The 17,286-nt window shown below is 48.4% G+C and overlaps 1 pseudogene; it reads left to right on the forward strand.

Moving 5' to 3' along the window:
* Nucleotides 1-7,547: 7,547 nt before the first annotated feature.
* On the forward strand, nt 7,548-15,602 carry LOC127197748 (bax inhibitor 1-like; annotated as a pseudogene).
* The last annotated feature ends 1,684 nt before the right edge of the window (nt 15,603-17,286 follow it).

Below are 17,286 nucleotides of genomic sequence, written 5' to 3' on the forward strand. Positions count from 1 at the left end.
GGGAGGGGGGCGCGCGGCCAATCAAGCACAAGCACCCGGGGGCGGAGCGGGACCGGGGCGGGGCCAGCTCCCGGGGGACGGGCCACTCTGAAGCCGTCCCGGCGGAGGCGTGGGAGCCACGCTGGGCGGCGCTGCTGGGGCGACTTGGACACGGCCAGGAACACAAACTCTGGTCTCCGGAAGATCTTGGGGTGGGGGTGGGGGGCGGCCCCGGGGTGAGCTGCAACAGTCTAGAGGGGAGGAGAAGGAAGACGATCCAAAGGGCACAAGAAAGACCCAGGTCTTTCGAGACGCTGGCCGGGAAGGGGTACGATGCAACCTGGATAGAAGGAAGGACCCGGAGGCACAGCGACAATCCCTGTTTGCAAAAGGAAAGGGACTTCCAGGGACTTCGAGAACTGTCCACAGGAGGGCTCAGGTGGAACCGGCGTTGAGGACGCAGACTGGGAAGAGGGTGCGGAGCTGCCATTCTGCTTGGGGTGGGACCTGAGCGCCCAAGACAGTCCCGCTGGGAGCAGGAGCCCGCAGGCGCTGCGGTGGGGGTGCGGTGGGGATGGAGATAGTGGCCAGTGTGCGATGCAGCGGCCTGGAGACCCTTGACGGTGAAAAGCTCCAGTCCAGGTGGATGCACCTTTGGATAGGAAAGTTGTCGACTGAGGGGAAGGAGAGGGTTGAGGAAGACACACACGAAGGGAAGAGGAAGGGAGGGAGGGCTCCTGTGGAGTGTGTTCTTGGGGCCTGTTTTGCTCAAGATCCTGGCTGGGTAAAAGGGCAGGGCTGAGCTCTTTAATTACAAGGGAAGGTAACTGTGGGTTCTATCTCCGGGAGCAAGTGACAGCCTTTGCAGCCCCGGGATTATAATATATAAAACTGGAGGCAGGACTCGAGTCGTGCCCCTTCCCCGGCCCCCCCTCCCCCGTGTGTGTCTCCTTTAGCTGTGTTTGGTCCTACCCTGTGGAAGACACAGAAAGGCAAACACAGTGGTTACTGTCATGCTAGTCACTCACTAAAAAATTAAAAATACTGGCCGGGCAATGGGCACAGAGCAAGGTCTGTGGGAGAGCAGAGAGAGGCTGGGCAGGGACATAGGCCAAACTGCAGCTGACCAAAGTGCGGAGTTTAGCAGTGTCATTTTGCCTTACAGTTAAAAAGATGGTTGGGGTGAGAAGATGCTTAGATAGCAAAGACCAGACAGGAAATGCCAGTGCAGCGTTGGTGTGGAGCAAACTCCACGTCTTGTAGAGTACAGTGTATTCTCACTCCCAGGGCCTCTCCTCCTTCCAGTCTCCCTCTTCCCGCTACCAACTGAGGCATATCCCTGCCCACAGATTGGGTTTCTGTGTTGCTCACAGAAAACAGTAGTTTAGTACGATAGGAGTGCCTGTTGGCTGACGGGAGCCGACCTGTTCACAGGCCCTGGGTTATGAAGACTTAGCTGAACCAGGATGAGCACCCTGGGGTGGAGGTGTCTGCTATCCAGGGGATGTAAATGTGTTCTGCAATGCTCCTTGCTAACATCCAGCGGATGCTCCGCTCACCAGTCTCTGGCCTATATCGGGGCAACCCAAATAAAACGAGCGTGTAAGAATTTCTGCTGACAAACAGATGAACCGTCAAGCTGGGTTCCCAACTTCTGGGTCCTCATGAGACCAGACTCACCCTGGAGCAGGGTCTCGTAACACCAAGAGCCCCAGGACAGAAGCCCAGTTACCTAGGGTAAGACCCCACCATCCAGAGGCACCTCTCAACACCTTCCACCCTGTCTTTTGTTATTTCTGCACTCTGTGTGTGTATGTCTATGTCTGTGAGTGTGCCTCTGTGTGTATGTGTCTGTGTGTCTGTCTGTATGTGTCTGTGTCTGTGTCTCTATGTCTCTGTGTATTTGTCTGTGTGTGTATGTGTCTCTGTGTCTGTCTGTGAGTATCTCTGTGTGTGTCTGTCTCTGTGTCTGTGTGTCTGTCTGTGTACGTTTATCTCTGTGTGTCTGTGTGTGCCCATGTGTCTGCCTGTGTATGTCTGTGTGTGTGTGTCTGTGTCTCTGTGTGTGTGTCTGTGTGTGTATCTATATCTGTGTGTGTGTCTGTGTGTATCTTTCTGTGTCTGTGTGTGTATCTATATCTGTGTGTGTGCCTGTGTGTGTATCTGTCTGTGTCTGTGTGTGTGTGTATCTCTGTGTGTGTGTTGTGTGTACACGGCTGTACAGATGTGTGCAGATGTACTGACCTGTTCATACTATGGTAGTAATCAGAGTTCAGCATCAGGATGTCTTCCTGGGTTGCTTTGCCACTTTGCTGTTTTGTTGCTGTGGGAAAGTTTGGGCGTGTTTGTGTGTGTTTGTTGCCTGAGGCAGGGTCTCTCACTGAACCTGAAGCTTACGGTCAGGTAACTAATTGGCCAGTGAGTGTTGAGGGCCCTCACGTATCCAAGCCCCAGCACTGGGGTCAGAGCTGTGTCCGCCATAGTGCCCAGCTTCTGTGTGAGTCCTGGCCCTGGGCCTCAGTTCCTCCTGCTTCCACAGCAAGTCCTTCACCCACAGAACCATCCAGAACACTGCGGGCTGACGCTCACTAGTAACATCCTGAGTGTGTGATCACAGTCTGACGTGTCTCACCTTTCATGGGTCCTGAGGGCTTGGGGTTGGGGAGGGGGATTGCTGAGTGACAGAACACTGACCAAGCATGCACAAGGCCTGGCTTCTATCTCCAGTACTACAAAATGATTTAAATAACAGAATAATAGCGTTATAAACATTTTTATGTTTATTATCTCGAGTGAGGACTAGATGTTGTGAATACCAGGTTAACCAAATAATAATCAGCATCTCCTGAGCCACTGAGCCTGAAGCATATCACAGAAGTGGCAGCCATCACCCTAAACATATAGAGAGACAGTAACTCATGCAGAGTCTAACATCAGGACCATGTATTCTGAAAGATCGAATGTATTAAAAACGAACTTCCAGGGGCTGGAGAGATGGCTCAGAGGTTAAGAGCACTGCCTGCTCTTCCAGAGGTCCTGAGTTCAATTCTCAGCAACCACATGGTGGCTCACAACCATCTATAATGAGATCTGATGCCCTCTTCTGGCGTGCAGGTGTACATGCAGACAGAACATTGTATACATAATAAATGAATCTTTAAAAAAACAAAAAACGAACTTCCAGTAAAGGGTCTAGATCCAGTGGTCAGTTGGACAGAGCTACCAATGGCTACCCAAAACAAAGAGTTTGCAAGCTCTTCTCTGTCAGTGAATGTATCCTGATTTGCTTTCCTCTCTTCATTCTCTTGCAATGAATATAATTTGAAAAACACAGTTGGCTTATTGCGTAGTCTGACTTATGAGATAAAGTCTAAGATTAAAAAAAATCATTCTCTTTCAACAATGCTGTGCCGCCCTTGGCCTTCTCAGCTTCTTCTTACTAAGACGCACACTAGGAGTGGAGGAGGTGGCTCAGCTGGTGAACAGACTACCAGACAAGCATAAGGAAGAGGGTCTGGATCCCACATAACCCAGGTGTGCCAACACTGGATCCCCAGCGCCCACATAACCCAGGTGTGCCAACACTGGATCCCCAGCGCCCACATAACCCAGGTGTGCCAACACTGGATCCCCAGCACCCACATAAACCCAGGTGTGGCAACACACACCTACATTGGGGAAGAGACAAAGAGGGGAAGATCTCAGACCAGTTGGCCAGCTAGTGGCACATGTCTAGTGTGCAGTAAGAGACCTGTCTCAGAGAGGGCGGGGGGAGGGGGAGAGAGAGAGAGAAGAGCAATCAAAGATGGTTTACATTGGCCTCTGGCTTACATATGCATAAACACACATTTATATGTACACACTGTACACTTGCACTCTTATGATGAAATACAGGGATGCACATCACACACATGCAGGCACAGGCATCCCGACACACACCTGCAATCCCAGGACTTTGGAGGATGAGGCAGGGGGATCTGAAGTTCCAAGCCAGCCTGTGCTGCATCGTGAGGACTTGCCACCACTCTCAGAAAGAAAGGAAGGATGCACACTCTCACACCTGCACACTCGTGTGTAGTGAGAATTCTGGAATTGGGTTTCTTTATAAACACAGAAATATTGTAGGAATAGATTTTCACTTTAACCCCAGCTGTGGGGCTGCTTCTCAGCAGCTGACTATGGTGGGGTTTTGCCAGCTACGGATAGTTTCTGTGGTTGTGCGATATCTGAAATTCTGGGGGCTTTTCACAGGGTATATAAATGCTAGGGCCCCGTGGGTGAGGTGAGTGTGCATTGGTCATTCAGGTGGGTGATTGGCTAGTTGTTGGTTGCTGTTGTTTGTGGTTTGTTAGGAATTATATGCAAAGAAGAAATTAGCTGTTCTGACAGCAAAGATGAAACTTGTCCAAGGAGCTCAGTGGCCCTGGTCAGTGGGACGTAGTCTAATGGTACCGTCACCTCCTTTCTAGCCCCTGGCTTTATCTAGGGACCTCTGTCTCCCTTCCTTTCCTCTCTGTCCTTTTCTCTTGGGTCTACACCCACTTCTGTGGATACCGATGACAGTTGTCTCCTTCTGACTTCCAGTGTTAAAGCATCTGTCTCATTTTCCCCCTTTTTATTCATTGTGAGACCCATCCCACAGAACAGCCACCTTCATAGTGGGTCTTCCCTGCACAGTTAATCTAATCTGGTAACACCTCACACATGCCCAGGGCTGTGTCTCCTAGGCAACTCCAGATGCAGTCAACTTGACAATGAAAATTCAGCACATGGTATATGTAGGCAGCACCTGGGACACACACGGGGCACAAGCAAACCTCAGCAAAGGCTTCACTGAAGAAATTCCTTGTTCATGGTTCATCTGGTTGTTGTTGTTTTAATAATACATCAAGTTCACCAATTTGTATAATTTGTTACCTCAGTTTTATGGCTGTCTACACACACACACACACACACACACACACATACACACACGTCTTCGGGATCTTTTTATACGGATAACATATACCGGGACCACTTACCTTTCAGTGCTGTCTTACATGCAGTAAGAAGGAACAAAATCCAAGTATTTTTGAGTAATTGGGTACCAGTCTAAATTTCTGCCTCACCTGTCTGCATTCCAGTGTGACCAGTTGTCCAACACTTGATTCTGAGGCATCTCCAGTGCGGGGGAGATTCCTGTCCAGGAGCACATGTGGCATTCATGTGTCCTTAGGCTCTTTTAACCCATGGCAATCCTCAATCCTCAGCTCTATGGTGTCCTCTGTAACATTTTCATACTTGAAGAATACATGTCATTTATTCCTTAGGCTACCCGTCAATCTTTTTACCTGGTATTTTCCCCAATTGGATCAGGTTTTAAAAAAAAATGTAACCAGAATGCTATACAAGTAACCTCAGGGACACACATGTGAATGACGTCAGCTTTGCTCTTTGTTGGAGTGTTGTCTGGTACACAGTCCAAAGCTAGAACTCTCGTAAAGCGGCCTATAAGAAGCAATCTATTTACCTGGGGAGAACTCCAGAAATAAAGGCCAATCACAAGAGAGCAGAAATTCTGATTTTTTTTTCCTGCCAAAAATGCTATCTACACTATCTCCTGACTTATAACCTCTGTTTCCATAGCCAGCACTCGGCATCAGTCTGATCTCCTGTCTAGAATGCCCAATAGCGGGCTTTCCCAGTGGAGCATCTGCAGTGCTTTGCATAAGACTCAGAGTGAAAGTTGAACACTGCTACGCACATGCATGCACACATGTGCAAATGCACACACTCTCTACCCAGAAAAAAGATTTAAAACTTTTTTTTTTCAAGACAGGCTTTCTCTGTGTAGCCTAGGCTGTCCTGGACTCACTTTGTAGACCAGACTGGCCTCGAACTCACAGCAATCCACCTGCCTCTGCCTCCTGAGTATATATTTTTTAAAAACATGTTTCATTTTATGTGAATGAATGCTTTGCCTGTTGTATGACTGTGCACTACATGCAGACCTGGTGCCCACAGAGGCCAGAGGAGGGCATTGGGTACCCTGCAACTGGAGTTAAAGACAGTTGTGAGCCACCATGTGGGTGCTGGGAACTAAACCCAAGCCCTCTGGAAGAGCAGCCAGTGTCCTTAACTACAGAGCCGTCTGTCCAACCCCTTGACCATCATATCCTTGATGTTTGAATACATCCTTTGAGGATCTGCATGTTACCTGACAAGGTAGTCTATAGCCCCGGCAGAAGAATTACAAGCGTTCAAAGTCTCTTGGGATACAGTGTGAAAAATCTACCTCAAAACAAATGGCTCGAAGAATAGAGACATTGTGTATTTATTTGCTGTTCATAGCTGCCTCCGAGTAAGCTCCCCCATTTAATATCCTATCAAAACAAAAGGAAGAGCCAGAGGATGGAGCGTCCGAACAGAGCACCCTGTGCCCAACACAGCAGGACACAAGCCAGCAAAGCCTAGATGGAAACAGAGGAACAGCAGATGGAAACAACAAACAGCAGATCAGAAAGCAACCAGCACTGCAGCAGTCAGTGGACACCTGTCAGCATGAACTTTAAGTTCAGACGGCCTCAGCTCACTGTGAAGACACAACTAAATGACTGGGTTAAGAACCTTGATCCAGCTGTTACTTATCTCTGGGATACACATGTCGGTATTAAAACATCTTTGCCGACTACACAACAGATACATATACATCTAGAATAGATAAAGAATGCGAAGAGTAAAGATCAGGGCCAAACAATCCTCTCAGCAAGTGGCTGAGGGACAGAATGGGCAGCGCTTGGCAAAAGAAATACAGCAAACATTTTTAAAGGCGGTCAAAAAGCTCAGCCAGCAAGGAAGTGCAGGTTGGCGGCTGGCCATAGAGAAAAGGGACCGTTGCCTCCTGCTGGTGAGAGTGTAAAATGATGGGGCCACTATGGAGTTTCCTCACAAGGCTGAAAGCAGGGAGGAGTGGGACAGCTCAGAGGGCCACTTGCTTGCTACACGTGCCTGAGGGACAACCTGAGCTTGATCCCTGGACCACACTCCCAAAAGTTGTCTTCTGACCGCCACATGTGCACCAGGTGACCCGCCCCACACTGATAAAAATAATTAAATAATTACTTTTTCTAATATTCATTTTTATGTACACAGTGCTCTGCCTGCATGTACACCTGCAGGCCAGAAGAGGGCATCAGATCACATTACAGATGGTGGTTGTAAGTCACCATGTGGGTGCTGGGAATTGAACTCAGGACCTCAGGAAGATCAGACAGTGCTCTTAACCTCTGAGCCATCTCTCCAGCCCCCAATAATTACTTTTTAAAAATTAAAATAGATGCAACATACGACCCAGCTGCACAATTAGGTGTACACTTAAAGAATGCAAAAGCCAACCTACTACAGAGCATGGTGCGTGTCTGGTCACTGATACAGCTGCCCACTAAAGCTGTGGGGTTAGTCTGGTGCTGTGTGCTCTAATGCTGATCACTGGCCCCCAGGTCTGGTTTCAGTATGGAGTACATCCTCACACACACTGGTCTTGGTTGTGTCAACTTTGCTCTACCTAATAAAAAGATAATTTGGTAATAATGTCGCTGAAGCCTGTTCTCAAAAGAGGTAGGTGGGGCCTAGGTCCCAGGGTTGGGGGTCTCAGAGGGACCATGAGCCTGAAGGAGGAGAGAGAAGAGGGCGAAGGAAGGAGCTCTGCAATTGGACGGGTTGGCCTAGAAGCACGTGGGAAGTGCCCCATGAGGACACACTGGTGAAGCAGAAGCCACAGGGGAGCCATCACATTAGCAAGTGACAAGGGTTTACATGGGTTTTAGGGGTAGCAGGATTAGAATAGCTCAGAGCCTGCCCAGCATAGTGCTTACCGCTTAATAATAAATCATAGTCTCTCTGTCAATCATTGGGAAGCTATCTGGTTAAAGAAAACTGCTACTGTAATAATTTCCTGCATACACTATTATTAATAATCATTTTACCAAAAGCTACAAAATCCAATCTGCCTGCCTGTCCACCAATGAGTAGATGAAAAAAGAAAGTATGGCATGTGCACGCACTAGAGCTAAATTCAGCTGTAAAGAAGCATGGAATCAGGGCACACACAGGGAGTGGGTGGGACTGGGCAGCACCATGTTAAGTGAAATAAACCAGACTCAGATGAACACTACATGTTTCCCTCACATGCATAACCTAGATGTAAGACACTTGTTTATTGTGTATGTGTCTGTGTGTGTACGCCAGTGTCTGTGCCTACACATGATACTCAGAAGGCTGTGGCAGGTTTCCTCCTTGACTGCCCGTTATCTGTTTCTCTTAGGTGAACTCTCTTCGAGCCTGGAGCGCCCATGTTCTTGGCTAGGCTAGAATGCAGCAAGACTCAGCAATGTTCCTGTCTCCACCCAGAGCTGCTATTATAGGTGTGTGCAGGAAGCCTGTCTTGTTGTGTGGGTGCTGGGATACAAACTGTATCCTCAAGACGGTACACAAAGTGTTCTTAACCACTGGTCCATCCCCCAGAACACAGAAAATTATACATGTATATGTGTGGTGTGTGTGTGTGTGTGTGTGTGTATGTGTGTAGTGTGTGGAATGTGTGGTGTGTGTGTGCACGCGCATGTGTGGTGTGCGCGTGTGGTGTGTGTGTCTGTGTTTGGTGTGTGTGTGTGTGTGTGTGTGTGTGTGAGTGATGACATTAGGAGGGGCTCATGGGAGAGAAGGAAGAGATCGCAAAGGAGACAGGAAATAGAAATGGCAATGGAATGACCTCTGACCTCTGTGAAAGGAGGAGACAGTCTGCAGCAGAGGAACCAGGCATGGGAGGGGGCGGGGCTCTGAATGAGAACAGAATGTAATGACGTAAACGTATGCCATCACCATGATGAAACCATTGCTTTATACAACACCCTAAAGCATTAACTTTTAATGGTGAGAAATATGCTCTCACCTATTTTGTAGGCTCACCGTTCTAGACATGCTAACACCAGCTGTGCTTTCGTCAGACCCTGGCACCCCAGCCCACAAGGCCTAGCAAATGCAAGTGAGATGGGGTGTTGCCACCAGAAGTGCTATGTTAACACATCATCAATTTTAAAAGTATTTTAAAGAATCATGATCAGGGCTTGAGGTATGTAGAGCTCAGTGGTGCAGCATTTGCTTAGCCTTGGTTTTGATCTCCACACCAGAAGAAGGAAGAGAGGAAGAGGGGGAGAAAGGGGAGGAGGAGGAGGGGGAAGAGGAGGAAAAGAGCCAATCAGAATTGAGATTCACCAAAATATTAAAGAAAGGGAGGCCCCTGCCTGCTGCCACACATTTCAGGTGTGCAGCTGGGCCAGGCCGGCGGCGCCACTAGGATGAACAAGTATGTGGTGGAGAGATGGATGCAAAGGAGCAGCAGAGTGGTTAGTGCCCTGTGAAGAGAGGCAGAACTGGAGGGTGGAGAGGAGCAGCCCTACTGTGAGCAGCCTGCACTGTGAGCAGCCTACTGTGAGCAACCTACTGTGAGCAGCCTACTGTGTGCAGCCCTACTGTGTGCAGCCCTACTGTGAGCAGCCTACTGTGAACAGCCCTACTGTGAGCAACCTACTGTGAACAGCCCTACTGTGAGCAGCCTGCACTGCCGCCTGAGGTCATGGTGGTGTCCTGGCCTGTGCTGCTCCCTAGGACCGTGTCTGGGTCTGGCCCTGCAGCAGAAGGGGTCTGTGTCATTGTCCACGGCCCATGTTACCACCAAAGGCTGTGCAGACATCGTTGGTGTGGGCTGCCACCTGCCCTCCCACCCAGAGCTGTGCCTCACCAGCCGTGGCACTCAGGAGAGCTGGCTCCAGTGGAAAGAGCGAGGGAGAGTCCTTCCCGCCCCTAGCCAGCTGCTGCAGACAGAAGAACTGCCCCCCGCCCCCGCCCCTCACCTGGGCAAAGTGGGACAGCTGGCCCTGGTGGTACCAATGCAAGAAAGCTGGCTGGCTGACCAATCAGCTAGCACCCAGGCCCAGATCCAGGGCTTTGCATTGGCCCACCCCAACCTCTACCCCAGCTATGAACGGCTTGAGTGCATGAAATGGCTGCTTCTGCAGAACCAAAGTTACAGGATCTGCATTACACAGGACAACGACAGAGGCGTCCCAGTGAGGATCCAGTACTGATAGGGAAGCAGAAGCCAGAGGCCTCGAGCCAGACCACTGCCTCACTGCAGTGAACATTTGCAAGGAAAGGTGTTTGGACAAACAGGTGTCCTGTGCGACACACTGCAACATCCGTCGTGAGATGTTTTAGGGTTTTGGTTTGGTTTATTTGTTTTGCTTTATTTTCTTTCAGTTTTTTGAAGGTTGCAAGTGTGGAGGGTGGATATGGGGGGACAGCGGGATAAATGGGATTGGGACGCATGACTCACACTTCACAAATTCACAAGGAATCAATAAAGAGTTAAAAATATATACTAAAGAAGGGAGCAACAGTTCACAAGTTAACTCTTTGCCAATATTTATAAAAATAATGAACCCTGGAACCTCTTTTTCCTTATCTGTAAGGTGGGCACAATGACATCTATCTCACATGGTCTCCATTAGAAAATACGTGTAATGGCCTTGGCGTGGCAGAGCCTGGCACAATGCTGGTGCTCAAATAAATGCCCAGCATCGTGATTATGAGACAAGCAACACTGGGCGTCACAGAAAACACAAAACTGGATGTCACAACCAGAGTAAAAGGTGACTGGTGCCCAAGGTCCTGACAGAAGCTTCTCCAGTCACTTTGTCACCAGCTCTTCCGCACGGTCAGCAGACCCGTCTGTGAACACTAGCAAGCACTGCTGACTGTTGGCGTTTCGGTTCTCTCATGGACGTCTGAACTCTTTCAATAAATTCAAAAAGATCAATTTCTTAAACAAGGAAATGGCAGACATAACAAAGGAGAATTGCCACCCCAACACACACACACACACACACACACACACACATACACACACACACACACACACACACACACACACACACGGTTGCTAAATTTCCAGCATATGGCGGCAGAACCACCAACAGATGCCACGCGAGAACACCGATGTCCACAGCCAAGACTTCTCACCCTTCTCAGAAGGGGCAGATGAACACACGAAGAAACCTCACTGCAGCCCCCAGTGCTACATGAGACTGGGTGCAGTGGTGCACACCTGTAATCCCAGCACTCAGGAAGCAGGGGCAGCAGGGGCAGAGGTTCCAGGTGACCCTCTGCTACAGAGCAGGTTCGAAGGCAGCCTTAGCTCTGTGAGAACCTGTCTCAACAAAGAACGAGCAGGAGAGGAGATGAAAACCTCTCCTGTTCTCCACAGTGAAACACAGCACAGCCTGTACTGTTGGGGATGGTCTGATGTATTTTGATGCTAATTACTGCTTGCTCTCTGTGTGACCCACCTTTTGCTTAATAAAAAGCCATCCCACCTGCTCAGGGAAAAGGAGATAGGTGGGGCTAGGAGAGAGAGGAATTCTGGGAAGAAGAAAAGACCACCAGGAGGAGAAAGGAGAGAGAACTGTAGGGAAGAGAGGAAGACTGCCATGGGTTAGATGGAGGAGAAACACGTGGCTGGCGTGGATGGAGAATCCGGCCCAGATGAAGAACATGAGCAAGCATTTGGGATTATGGATGGGAGGTAGCTTGATAGAAGTTATTGGAAGCAGATGGCATGGGATTGGGGCAGGGATCCCATGTCTGCCCCACTATGGGAAGTAGTTTAGAGGATTGATATCTGCCCTGCCCCAGGTTAACTAAGGCTATTTTAAAATATAACAAGTGTCTGTGTCTTGGTTGATTGATAGCCGGGCCTACTGGTAATACAGATAATTTTTAAAAGCAATACTGTACACACACAGCTTCTGGCTCACTCACCCTGCTGAGCCAGAAGCTCATCTTTCAGGGCGTCTCAATGGAAAAAGTGTACATAGAAATTCATGACGCCTGTTAGAATTGGAATCCATCCATCTTCGCAGAAGCTGAGTTAAGGTTGGAATGCAGCTCTCCATGACAACCTTATCAGTGTTTGCGGTCTGCTTATTTCTAGGTACCACGTTCCAGGAGAGTGCTGCTGCTGAACTAAGGTTTTGGCCTTAGTTTATGGGCGTGAGACTAAGCAGAGACTCAGCTTCCTTCATATTATAATGTCAACTTATCAGAGTAGAGCAGATATTGTATTGAACAATCCTAGTGATAAATGACAGAGAGATATATGCTGACCTTTTAAATGGGAATTGTCTACAGATGGCGGGCCCATCTCAGCTTCCCAAATGCTCCCAAACCCACCCATCTACTACCAACAATGAGTGTCTCAAGACGTGTGCGAATCTTGCCTGATGTTTTTCCTGTTAAAAGAGGTCCACAGGGAGAAAACAAAATCTCCCTTAGGAAGTTACGTTTTCACAACCAATTCACACAGACTTTCATTTCTCCAAAGGGGAAAACACCTGCCTCAGATGTCACTTCCACCGAGTTGTCTGTACCGAGACAACAGGACACCGGGTTTTTAATACACACACACACACACTTCCTCCTGGTCCACTGAGGAGCCTGCCTTTGTGTGGCAGAACTGCTGAGGCACAGCAGAAACAGCCTTGTGAGGAGTAAAGACATAGGTGGGCGAGGGAGAGTGGAGAGCATTCTCCAGAAAATCATGTCACTCGAAAAGTCGCCTCTTTATCGTTGTCTTGTTGCTTGACAAAACAGCTGACAAATGCAGTTTGAGGGTAGAAGGGTCTAACTGGGTTCCTGGTCGGAGGGCGCAGTGGTGGAGAAGACACAGTGGCCAGAGGCAAAGCACTGGTGGCGCTGAAACACAGCAGAGAGAACTCTCATCCTCAGCTTCCTCTCTTCTCCGCTAGGGAACCGCCCTCCTCAGTCGGTGCATGGTGGTGCTCATGTTTAAGGCAGTCTTCCCCTCTCAGACAACCTAATGTAGAAACGTCCAGAACTTCGGCAATTCTAGGCCCTGTCAAGTTGACAATCCGTATTAACCTCCTCAACGTCCTAAGTCATTCTACCATTTCCTCTTATTTCTGACACAAGGAACTGTTGAGGGGCCTGTGAGGTGGCTCGGTAGGCACTTGGCATCAAGCCTGATGACCAAGTTCGCCCCAGGACCCATGGTATGGAAAGAGAGAACTGACAAGCTGTCCTCTGGCCTCCAAATGCACACCATGGCGTGCACACACAGACAAACAAGTGCAGTAAAAATTTCAATTAACAAAATGACATCGCTGTGATGGTTATAAAAAGAAAAAGTGTTTCTATTTTCCATCCTCTCCACATATAGGCGTACACACATATTTGTGTAGAGACCTACCATGTTGGTTTCTCGCAGCCATCTTCCTGACCTGCGCAGAGTTGCGTGGTATCCTAGCAGTTTATGATCGTTCGGTCTTCCGTTGTTAGCATTTCCTTCTAGCAACACTGAGCTGAGTTTCTTCCCTTGCAATACTCTTGTCAGCCTATTCCCAGGCAAAAGATGAGAAGACAGGAAAAGGCATCTCTGTGATGTGGCTCTCCACCCCTCACCCCTGCCGGCCACACATCCACCGAACTGCACCAGCCAGTGCCTACCTCACTCACCCGGTCGCACCCGGTCCAGTCACATCCTCCACTTCTGAATACCTTCTCGTTTTCCCCCCCTCCCCCCGTTCTCTCTCCTGAGCCCCTAACTAAATGTCACAGTGTGAATGCAAACCATCCCTACCACCCCATGTGTTTGAACATTTAGTCTCCAGCAGTACTCTTCAGGGAGAAAGTGGGGTCCAGGAGTAGAAGTGGGTGTCTTGGGCCAGCCTTGCCATTTATAGCCTTGTGGGCTTCCAATCTCCTCTCTAACTTCTGGTCCATCAAGACATAGCTGTGTTCCCTGGCAAGGCCTCTGCTCTGATGGATTCTAACACCTGAAAACCATGAGTCCAGCGGACTCTTCCCCCCAAGCTGTCTTTGCTGGTTATTCTGTCTCAATGACAAGAAGATAGCCACAGAGCCTTCCTGATATCACTCTTAGCGTTAGTTGTTTGTTTCTCCTTTTCATCTATGACTGAATTGGTTGGTAGCCAGTGAGTGCTTGACCTAGAAACAAAACTAAAGATGCTGTCATCTATCCAACGCACTCTTGTAAAGCAAGCAAATAAGAGCTGTTTGAATGCTTTAAGCTGTCGCTGGTTATTTAAAAAACGGATGAACCGTGGTCAGCGTACTCACTTAGCAAATATTGTCTGAGCATCTGGCATGTGCCAAGCACCCTAAGGGACATTCGTGCTTACGAGGAGCTTGGCCTAAGTAACTCCTAGGGAAAAGGCATTTTGGGGAGCTATACACAGTTGGAAATTGTAGGAAAGGAACATTACCATTGTGTGCCATACTCAGTAGACTTGCACGAAGAAGCATACGATATACTCTTAAAGGTGTAGTGCCCCTAAAGCAGGAGCTACACTAGCTTCCCCCGTGCTAACATTAGTAGTCTCCTCTTTATTATTTAAACAAAATGTTAAACTCTAAGTTTGACTCTTCTGGTTTCACAAGAACTATTGAGCCCCTGGACTTCCCATATTCCTATCATTGCTGTAAGTGTGAGTCCTGTCCGCCAAAGGACAGGACTTACTGAACAGACTTACTGTTTACTCCACTGTGCGCGGCTATGACAAAGTGCGTGATGCTGAGTACTTCATGACAAAGAGAGATCTAGCTAGCTAACACTCTTGAAGTGAAAGATTCAAGATCCGATGGCTCCGTCTGTCTGGCCTCTCGAAAGGGCAGGTTTGTCTGCATCGCAGCATGACAGAGAACTGGAAAGAAAAGCAGGACTGACACAGAAAAGGCCAAGTGCACGAGATAAGCCCTGTTCCAAACAACACAGGAGGCCAGTATTGCTCCCTTCTGCAGGCATGGTCGAGTGACAGAGCCAGAGCACATCCTGTCTCAGCCGAGCTGAGAAGCTCGGGAAAGCGGCCTGAGAAGTGGAGGCTGTGCTGGACAGACTTTGGAGCCATGAACTATTTGATGGCGCTTTGATGCCCTCTTAGACGTTTCCCACATAATTCCCACGACACAGCAGTACCGAAAGAAGGTCTGTGCCAGTTTTGCACTCTGTATGTTTGTGGTGGCGGCAGGGGCCTATGTCCATGTGGTCACACACTTCACTCAGGCTGGCTTCCTCTCTGCCTCGGGTGCCCTGGGCTTGGTTATATGCCTGCTGGCAACACCTCACAGCCATGAGACTGAGCAAAAGAGATTGTGACTTCTCGCTGGCTTTGCTTTCCTGACAGGAGTAGGCCTGGGCCCTGGTTTGGAGCTGTGCTTTGCTATCAATCCCAGCATCCTCCCCACGGCCTTCACTGGCACCGCCTTGAGCTCCCTCTACCCCAGGTGCCGGAGCTAGCTCTTCTGGGGAGGCATTACGATGTCAGCCACGAACCTCATGCTCTCGTCCTCACTGGGGAACCTTTTCTTTTCATCCATTTGGCTGTTCCAGGAACCCGTGTGTGGGGCTGCTGGTCACGGGCGGCTTTGTCCTTTTTGGTACTCAGCTCATTGTTAGAAAGGCTGAAGATGGAGGCAAGGATTGCGCCTGGCGTGGCACTGACCCCTTCTTAGATTTTGTCCCGCTCTTCCGGAAGCTCAGCTCATGCTGATCCTGCTCCAAATGAGAAGGACAGGAGGAGAGAAGTGAACCGGCTGCCAGGCTTCCCCAGCGTCACTCTTCTCCCTTCTGACGTCATTGCGCTCCACGCATCACAGGTGCCATGGTCCACGATCATGAAAAGCATCAGGAACCACTTTGTACTTTGTAGTTTTCTCTATTTTGAATTTTTTGATTAAAAAAAAACGTAATTAGTGAACATAGTTTGGGGGGAGAAGTATGTGCCAACTACATAGATGGTCAAACATAGGAAGGCGTCTTTACTGTTTTCGTTATAATCCAAGGCTGTCAAATATTTTCACACTAAAAATATGAAATACTAGTGAAACACAAAAGGTTCAGCATTTCCACAAATAGCATTTTACTTACAAAAATATAACCTACTTATTTGTTTCCACTGTTTATCCCAAAGTCAAATGAGTGCTTACTGTTTTATTCATGTATGTGTAAATTTTTATAATCAATATATTATTTTCGTTAGGCATCCTTAAGAAATATATTTTACGACTTCTAAAAAGACAACATTATGAAACATTTAAAGCCATAGAAGCGGTCATCCCAGGACTCGGGTGGGGAGTGAAGACGGAAGGATGTGAGTTCAAGGCTTGGGCTTCACACTTTGAGAAAAGTCCCACTACATGAGACCCTGTCTCAAATGAAAAGGCAAAACAAAAGAAAGAAAAAGAATGTTTAAATTTTTCACTTTGTATTTTGGTTTTAGTCACACATTTTCAATACTTGCCACTGAAAGCACACAGTTCACTGGACTTTCCTGCTTTTTAAGGACAGCAGCTGTTAATTTGGACAAGACTGTGTTTATGAGGCCCTTACAAAACAGGAAATGACAGTAATTATCAAATTGACAAGCTTCACCCATTGTCAGCTATGGACTGCTCATAACAGTTTGTAGACGTTGTAGTTGCTGCTGTATTTTGAGACCGGGTTTTTCTGTGTAGCCTTGGCTGTTGTGGACTCACTTCGTAAACCAGGCTTGAACTCACAAAGATCCACCTGCCTCTCCTTCTCAGAGTGCTGGGATTAAAGGTGTGCACCACCACACCTAGCTCAGATTTATTTTTATTTATGTACATGCATGTGTGTGCACGTTTGTGTGTGTGTGTGTGTGTGTGTGTGTGTGTGTGTGTGTGTACAGAGGCCAGAAGAGGAGGGTTGTGTCCCCTGAGCTGGAGTTGCAGGTGGTTATGAGCTGCCCTGTGGGCCCTGGGAATCGAACCCAGGTCCTCTGCAGGAGCAGCCAGCGCTCTTCACCACTGAGCCTCCCTCTCCAGCCCTCATTGGCAATTTTCAGCTAACTTGTTCCTGCACCTGACAAAGTCTTCAGAGAAAACCCTAACTCTCCGATTAAGTTAATATTAAGTATAGGCCGTAACAGGGACACATAGAACAGCTCTGTCACTCGTCACATGTGTGTTTTAGAGTTTTCAGGATTATTTTTACATTCAGCAGAACTGCATTCGAGTAGCTACCGTGGCGAGGGGAGTTCTGACTAAATCAGCTAAAAACAGTATATGATGTGTGTTATTGCATCTAGAATTTATGTCTACAGGGACAGTTCTCAAAACGTAAAAATAAACTGCACTCCCTCACTTATTACCCATCTCTCCATGTTAGCGGTAAAGCCCCCTAACACACTGCAGTTGCAGACCTAGCGTGCT

This window comes from Acomys russatus, chromosome 13 (genome assembly GCF_903995435.1).
Source record: "Acomys russatus chromosome 13, mAcoRus1.1, whole genome shotgun sequence".
NCBI lineage: Eukaryota > Metazoa > Chordata > Mammalia > Rodentia > Muridae > Acomys > Acomys russatus.